The sequence below is a fragment of the Hordeum vulgare genome, chromosome 7H, assembly GCF_904849725.1.
Source record: "Hordeum vulgare subsp. vulgare chromosome 7H, MorexV3_pseudomolecules_assembly, whole genome shotgun sequence".
NCBI classification, from domain to species: domain Eukaryota; kingdom Viridiplantae; phylum Streptophyta; class Magnoliopsida; order Poales; family Poaceae; genus Hordeum; species Hordeum vulgare.
Window position 1 is genome coordinate 528,144,576 of NC_058524.1, and position 7,285 is coordinate 528,151,860.

The window sequence follows — 7,285 nt, forward strand, 5'->3', positions numbered from 1 at the left end:
TGATTAACTCAGGGTCGACAGAGAATTCATAATCCTTATCGCTCACAAAGATAGGCGAAGTAGCAAACTTCGGGTCGTATTCCATCCTAGCGTTCAGAGATTTTTCTTTCCACTTGTGCAGTAAGTTATCAACATCATAACTATCCTTACACGCAAGAAAATCCTCAGCTATCTCTCCCTCCATAACACAACACTCAGGCATATCACGCAATTCATATCTAGGAGAGGTAGCTCTATCAGGCAAAATAGCAGGTTCTACTTCAATAGTATCAGCAGTTTCAGAAGTATCATCACATCTAGCAGCAACACTAGCAATTTGTGCATCAAGGGCACCTAGTGGCAAAGCAGTATCAAGCATAGCGTCATCATAAGCATCATGGGCAGCAGAAGTAGCATCATCAAGCACAGACGACATATCAAGATTTCTAGCAGGAGGTATTGTCGCAAACTTACTCATAACTAAAGGTGAATCAAGTGCAGAGCTACATGGCAGTTCCTTACCTGTCCTCGTAGTTGAGGGCAAGACTTTAGTTCTTGGATCTTTCGAATTCCTCATAGTGACCAGCAAATATAAATCCCAAGTGACTTAGAGAATATTGCTAAGCTTCCCCGGCAACGGCGCCAGAAAATAGCACGTTGACGGGAGAATATTCTTGACTTGGCTTCCCCGGCAATGGCGCCAGAAAATAGCACGTTGACGGGTGAATATTCTTGACTTGGCTTCCCCGACAACGGTGCCAGAAAATAGTCTTGATAACCCACAAGTATAGGGGATCGCAACAGTTTTCGAGGGTAGAGTATTCAAACCAAATTTATTGATTCGACTCAAGGGGAAGCCAAAGAATATTCTCAAGTATTAGCAGTTGAGTTGTCAATTCAACCACACCTGAAAGACTTAGTATCTGTAGCAAATTATCAGTAGCAAGGTAGTATGATAGCAGCAGTAGCAACAGTAACCAGTAGCAGCAGAGTAACAGTAGTAGCAACAGAGAAACAGTAGCAGTAGTGACAAAGTAACGTAGCAAGGACCAGTAGGAAAAACTCGTACGCATTGGATCGGTGATGGATGATTATGTCGGATTCTATTCATCATGCAGCAGTTATAACACAGAGAGATATGTAACTAGCTCCAGTTCGTCAATGTAATGTAGGCATGTATTCCGTATGTAGTCATACGTGCTTAGGGAAAAGAACTTGCATGACATCTATTGTCCATCCCTCCCATGGCCGCGGGGTCCTAATGGAAACTATGGGATATTAAGGTTCTCCTTTTAATAAATAAGCGGAACAAAGCATTAACACTTAGTGAATACATGAACTCCTCATACTATGGTCATCTCCGGGAGTGGTTCCGGCTATTGTCACTCCAGGGTTGCCGGGTCATAACACATAGTAGGTGACTACAACTTGCAAGATAGGATCAAGAACACACATATATCGGCGACAACATAATAGGTTCAGATCTGAAATCATGGCACTCGGGCCCTAGTGACAAGCATTAAGCATGGCAAAGTTGTAGCAACATCAATCTCAGAACATAGTGGATACTAGGGATCAATCCCCGTCAAAACTAACTCGATTACATGATAGATCTCATCCAACCCATCACCGTCCAGCAAGCCTACGATGAGATTACTCAGGAACGGTGAAGAGCATCATGGAATTGGCGATGAAGGAAGGTTGGTGATGACGATGGCGACGATCTCCCCTCTCCGGAGCCCAGAACAGACTCTAGAGGAAGAACAGGAGGTGGCGGCGCCTCCGTATCGTAAAACGCGATGAACTCTTCTCCTTGATTTTTTTCTGGACGAAACGGACTAAATAGAGATGAGATTGGAGGTGGTGGAGCAACGTGGGCCCCACAAGCCTGCCAGGCGTGGCCAGGGGGGCCCGCGCCTGGTGGGCTTGTGGGCTCACAGCTCAACTTCCTCTATTGATTCTTGCGCCAGTATTTTTTATATATTCCACAAAAAAGTTTTTGAAACTGTAGATGTGTGGCTCGATGAAACTAAAGGCACGCAAGGAGAGCACATGCCTCCTGTGCTAAATGAAATGCCTCCTGAGGAATCCATTAGCTTCAAGGCTACTGAAGATATCATTCCCAATGAAGAACCATTGACTATTGAAGAATTCATCCCAAACAACAAAGAAATTCGGGCTGGTGCACCTGAGGAAATTGTTCCTGGTCAAATTCCTCAACCCGATCAAAGTCTTCAACCTGCGCATCCAATGATTGCAAATGAAGTGCAAATTGACAAAATCCTTGATGACATCAATGCACCAAGTCCCCTCACTCACTCAAAAGTGTCACATTTAATTAAATTTTGTGGGCACTCATCCTTTGTGTCTATCATGGACCCCTAAAAAGTTGATGAAGCCTTCATGGAGCCTGAGTGGATTCAAGCAATGCAAGAAGAACTTCATCAATTCAAGCTTGACAATGTGTAGGAACTTGTCAAGTGGCCTGACCCTCGCAAGCACAATAGCATTGGTACCAAGTGGATCTACCAAAACAAGCTAGACGAAGATGGCCAGGTAGTGTGGAATATCGCACGACTTGTAGCACAAGGCTACACACAGGTTGAAGGAATTGACATCGATTAAACGTTTGCACCTATTGCTAGACTTGAAGCTATTCTTATATTGCTTGCTTATGCTAACCATCACAATATCGCCCTATATCAAATGGATGTGAAAAGTGGATTCCTCAATGGTAAACTTGATGAAGAACTATATGTTCCTGAGCACCCAGGTTTTGAAGACCCAAAGCATCCCGACAAAGTCTTCAGAATCAACAAGGCTCTGTATGGACTCAAGCAAGCCCCTCGGGCGCGGTATGGCACATTGAAGGAATTCCTCATGAAGAAAGGCTTGAAACCCAGTTCACTTGATCCAACTCTTTTCACAAAATCCTATGACAATGAACTATTTGTGTGCCAAATATATGTAGACGATATTATCTTTGGTTGTACTAACAAACGTTACAGTAACAAATTTGCTTACATGATGGGTGAAGAATATCAAATATCCATGATGGGGGAGTGGAAATTCTTCTTAGGACTACAAATTCGTCACAAACACAATGGAATCTTCATCTCTCAAGACAAATACCTCAAGGATGTTTGAAGAAATTTTGCATACAAGAATGCAAAGGCGTCAAAATTCCAATGCCTACCAACAACCACCTCTATACTGACGAAGATGATAAAGATTTCGATCAGAAGGTATATCGCTCCATGATTGGATCTCTATTGTACATATGTGCATCTAGGCCAAATATTATGCTTAGTGTTTGCACGTGTTCCTGTTTCCAAGCATCACCGAAGGAATCACACCATAAGGTTGTGAAGCATATTCTTATATATCTAGCTCACACACCAACGCTTGGATTGTGGTACCCCAAGGGATCAAATCTTCATCTCATTGGATATTCTGACTGACTATGCCGGTGACCATGTAGATCGCAAGTCAACATCAGGCACCTGCCATTTCCTCGGACAATCCTTAGTCTGTTGGTCCTCAAAGAAACAGAACTGCGTGTCACTTTCCATTGTTGAAGCTCATAATATTGTTGCTGGTTTGTGCTCTTCTCAACTAGTTTGGATGAAGCAAACCCTCAAGGACTACGGCATCAACGTGAAGAAGGTGCCACTCTACTCCGATATTGAGAGTGCAATCAAGATTGCAAACAATCCAGTACAACACTCGAAGACCAAGAACATCCAGATGTGCCATCATTTTCTTCGTGATCATGTACACAAGGGCAACATCTTCCTCGACCACGTGAAGACTGAATAACAACTGGCAGATATCTTCATCAAGCCCTTGGATGAAAATAGATTTTGCAAGTTGTAGTGTGAGCTAAATATCTTAGAATCTTCGAATGTTCTGTGAAAGGAAAACACATCCTAACACTTACGCTAAATTGATGACCGTGCAACACACGTAAGTAACTTTTTTTTCTTCAATCAGTGAAGAAAAAGACTCTATGTGTGAAGAAACTAATGAAGAGTTTGATTCTCAGGACCCTATGACATTTGTACATGGTGTCAAAAATTATCGTTCTTATACGATGGATTATGCCGCCAACCAAAGTTGAAATTCTTCACACTTGAAATTCTTCAAAGTTGAGATTTTTTGCAAATTATTGAAATCTTCAAATTCTTAAAATTATCAAATTCTTCAAACTTTTCAACATGTGTTCTTCATTGACTATGTACTTATTAGTGAGTTTTTAAAGTCCTCAACAGCTTTCACTTATTGCTAAGTCCTCAACTTGGTTTCTCCTATAACTGAATGTGATCTGACCCATTCCCCCTCTATGCTAAGCTCAACCTTGCCTGTTCTCAAATTATTCATATGTGTTCTATTTGAAACCCGTTCAAAGTCTTCACTGAGTCCTTGTCAGCTGAAGAATTAGCGAACAAAACATTCAAAAATGTCTTAACAACAAATTTCAGCGGTTGCCGCTCAAACCACTCCCACTACCGACGTCTGGATAACCAAAATCTACCACTACTCCACCACTTAATATGTGGGTTCTTGATAACCCACAAGTATAGGGGATCGCAACAATTTTCGAGGGTAGAGTATTCAACCCAAATTTATTGATTCGACTAAAGGGGAAGCCAAAGAATATTCTCAAGTATTAGCAGTTGAGTTGTCAATATAACCACACCTGAAAGATTTAGTATCTGCAACAAAGTATCAGTAGCAAGGTAGTATGATAGCAGCAGTAGCAACAGTAACCATTAGCAGCAGAGTAACAGCAGTAGCAACAGAGAAAGTAGCAGCAGTGACAGCAGTAGCAACAAAGTAACGTAGCAAGGACCGGTAGGAAAAACTCGTAGGCATTGGATCGGTGATGGATGATTATGCCGGATGCTATTCATCATGCAACAGTTATAAGACAGAGAGATATGTAACTAGCTCCAGTTCGTCAATGTAATGTAGGCATGTATTCAATATGTAGTCATATGTGCTTAGGGAAAAGAACTTGCATGACATCTATTGTCCATCCCTCCCATGGGAGCGCGGTCCTAATAGAAACTATGGGATCTTAAGGTTCCCCTTTTAATAAAGAACCGGAACAAAGCATTAACACTTAGTGAATACATGAACTCCTCATACTATGGTCATCTCCGGGAGTGGTTCCGGCTATTGTCACTCCGGGGTTGCCGGGTCATAACACATAGTTGGTGACTACAATTTGCAAGATAGGATCAAGAACACACATATATTGGCGACAACATAATAGGTTCAGATCTGAAATCATGGCACTCGGGCCCTAGTGACAAGCATTAAGCATGGCAAAGTAGTAGCAACATCAATCTCAGAACATAGTGGATACTAGGGATCAATCCCCATCAAAACTAACTCGATTACATGATAGATCTCATCCAACCCATCACCGTCCAGCAAGCCTACGATGAGATTACTCACGAATGGTGAAGAGCATCATGGAATTGGCGATGAAGGAAGGTTGATGATGACGATGGAAACGATCTCTCCTCTCCGGAGCCTAGAACGGACTCCAGATCTGCACTCCAAAGGAAGAACAGGAGGTGGCGGCACCTCCGTATCGTAATAAGCGATGAACTCTTCTCCTTGATTTTTTTTCCGGACGAAACGGACTAAATAGAGCTGATATAGGAAGCGGTGGAGCAACGTGGGCCCCACAAGCCTGCCAGGCGCGGCCAGGGGGGGCCACGCCTGGTGGGCTTGTGGGCTCACAGCTCCACTTCCTCCGCTGATTCTTGAGCCAGTATTTTTTATATATTCCACAAAAATTCTCCGTAAATTTCCAGGTCATTCCGAGAACTTTTATTTCTGCGCAAAAGCAACACCATGGCAATTTTGCTGAAAACAGTGTTAGTCTGGGTTAGTTCCATTCAAATCATGCAAATTAGAGTCCAAAACAAGGGCAAAAGGGTTTGGAAAAGTAGATACGATGGAGATGTATCAGTGCCACATGTTGAGCGAAGAGGAAGAGTAAGGAGCAGTTTGGTCCAAAATCTTCGGGCCGGACCATTTTCACCTCGGCTATAAATACCCCTTTAAATCCCCTCACTTACTCTCTTCCTTTTGATCTCACTTCACACTGCTCAAAGCCCATACCTAGCGCCGCCGCTAGAAGTCATCATCACCGGTGAGGAAGAGCTTCACTGCCTCAACCTCCTCGTCATGTTACTCATGCCGGCCGCAAACATCCTCCCTCCACTCTCGTCGTAGCTATCTTCAGCTGCCAAGTTAGGGCGCTGAAGATCCAACCCGACGAGCCTCTCCGCCACTTCCTCATGTTCGTCGTGTTCTTCAGAAATGGTAATTAAAATTTAATTTTACTACCCTTGTAGATCTTTGTGGTTCCATAAAAACTTCAAAAGATATTTATTCATTAGGAAATTCATCATATGAACACTTCCTATGCCTAGTTCACTTGATCAATTTCACTAAGTTACACTATTCTTCAAGAGATTCCTCAACTATGTAAATTTTCGGATCCGCACAACTCTGGAACCTAAGTCAAGAACACTTAGCAAAATTCCTCAAGACATATTTGGTCTAATTCCTCAACTTGAGTTACTTTTGAAAACTTCTGAGAATGCATATGACCTCTTCAAATTCTTCGCACCTATACTCTGTTCACAGGTACAAAATGTGTGACAACGAATATCTGGGTTCTCCTCAACTTAACTCATTTGCAGCATTTCTTGAAGAAAATTTGCACACCTCCTCACAGTCCAGAAAGGTTCAAATTCCTCAAGTGAAGAAAATGGATGAAGGAAAGAAACAGCGGAAGGGTGGAAAAAAGCCTGAGACCAACACAACTTTTGAAATCCATGAAGACATATATGATGAATACTGCACGCCAGATGAAGAAATTTACGGGAAGGAAACCAAAGAGAAGCGCAAGATGCGCATACATAAAATAGAAAGGGATGGGCCAGAGAATGGAGGGAGTACAAGTATGTGACTCCCAAGTACATGCAGAAATTCACACTGAAACCTCCCAGCCCAAGACCTCCTTTGTCTGATGGACAAGTCACTGATCCCACAAGCCTTGTCACTGGTCATGAATTTCCTGTCATATGGGAAAAGCATCAAGCAAAACTACATAAGACTCCAAAAGATGTAGTGAGGAGATTCAGTATGGAGACTGATGTTGCCACCTCCTGTATTGCTGAAGCTTCTGGCATAGAAACTACTTCGGAGCAAGCTTTGGTGAACAAATCAGTTGTGAAGACAAAGTCTTAAAATGCCCATTCCTAACAGAAATTCCTCAACC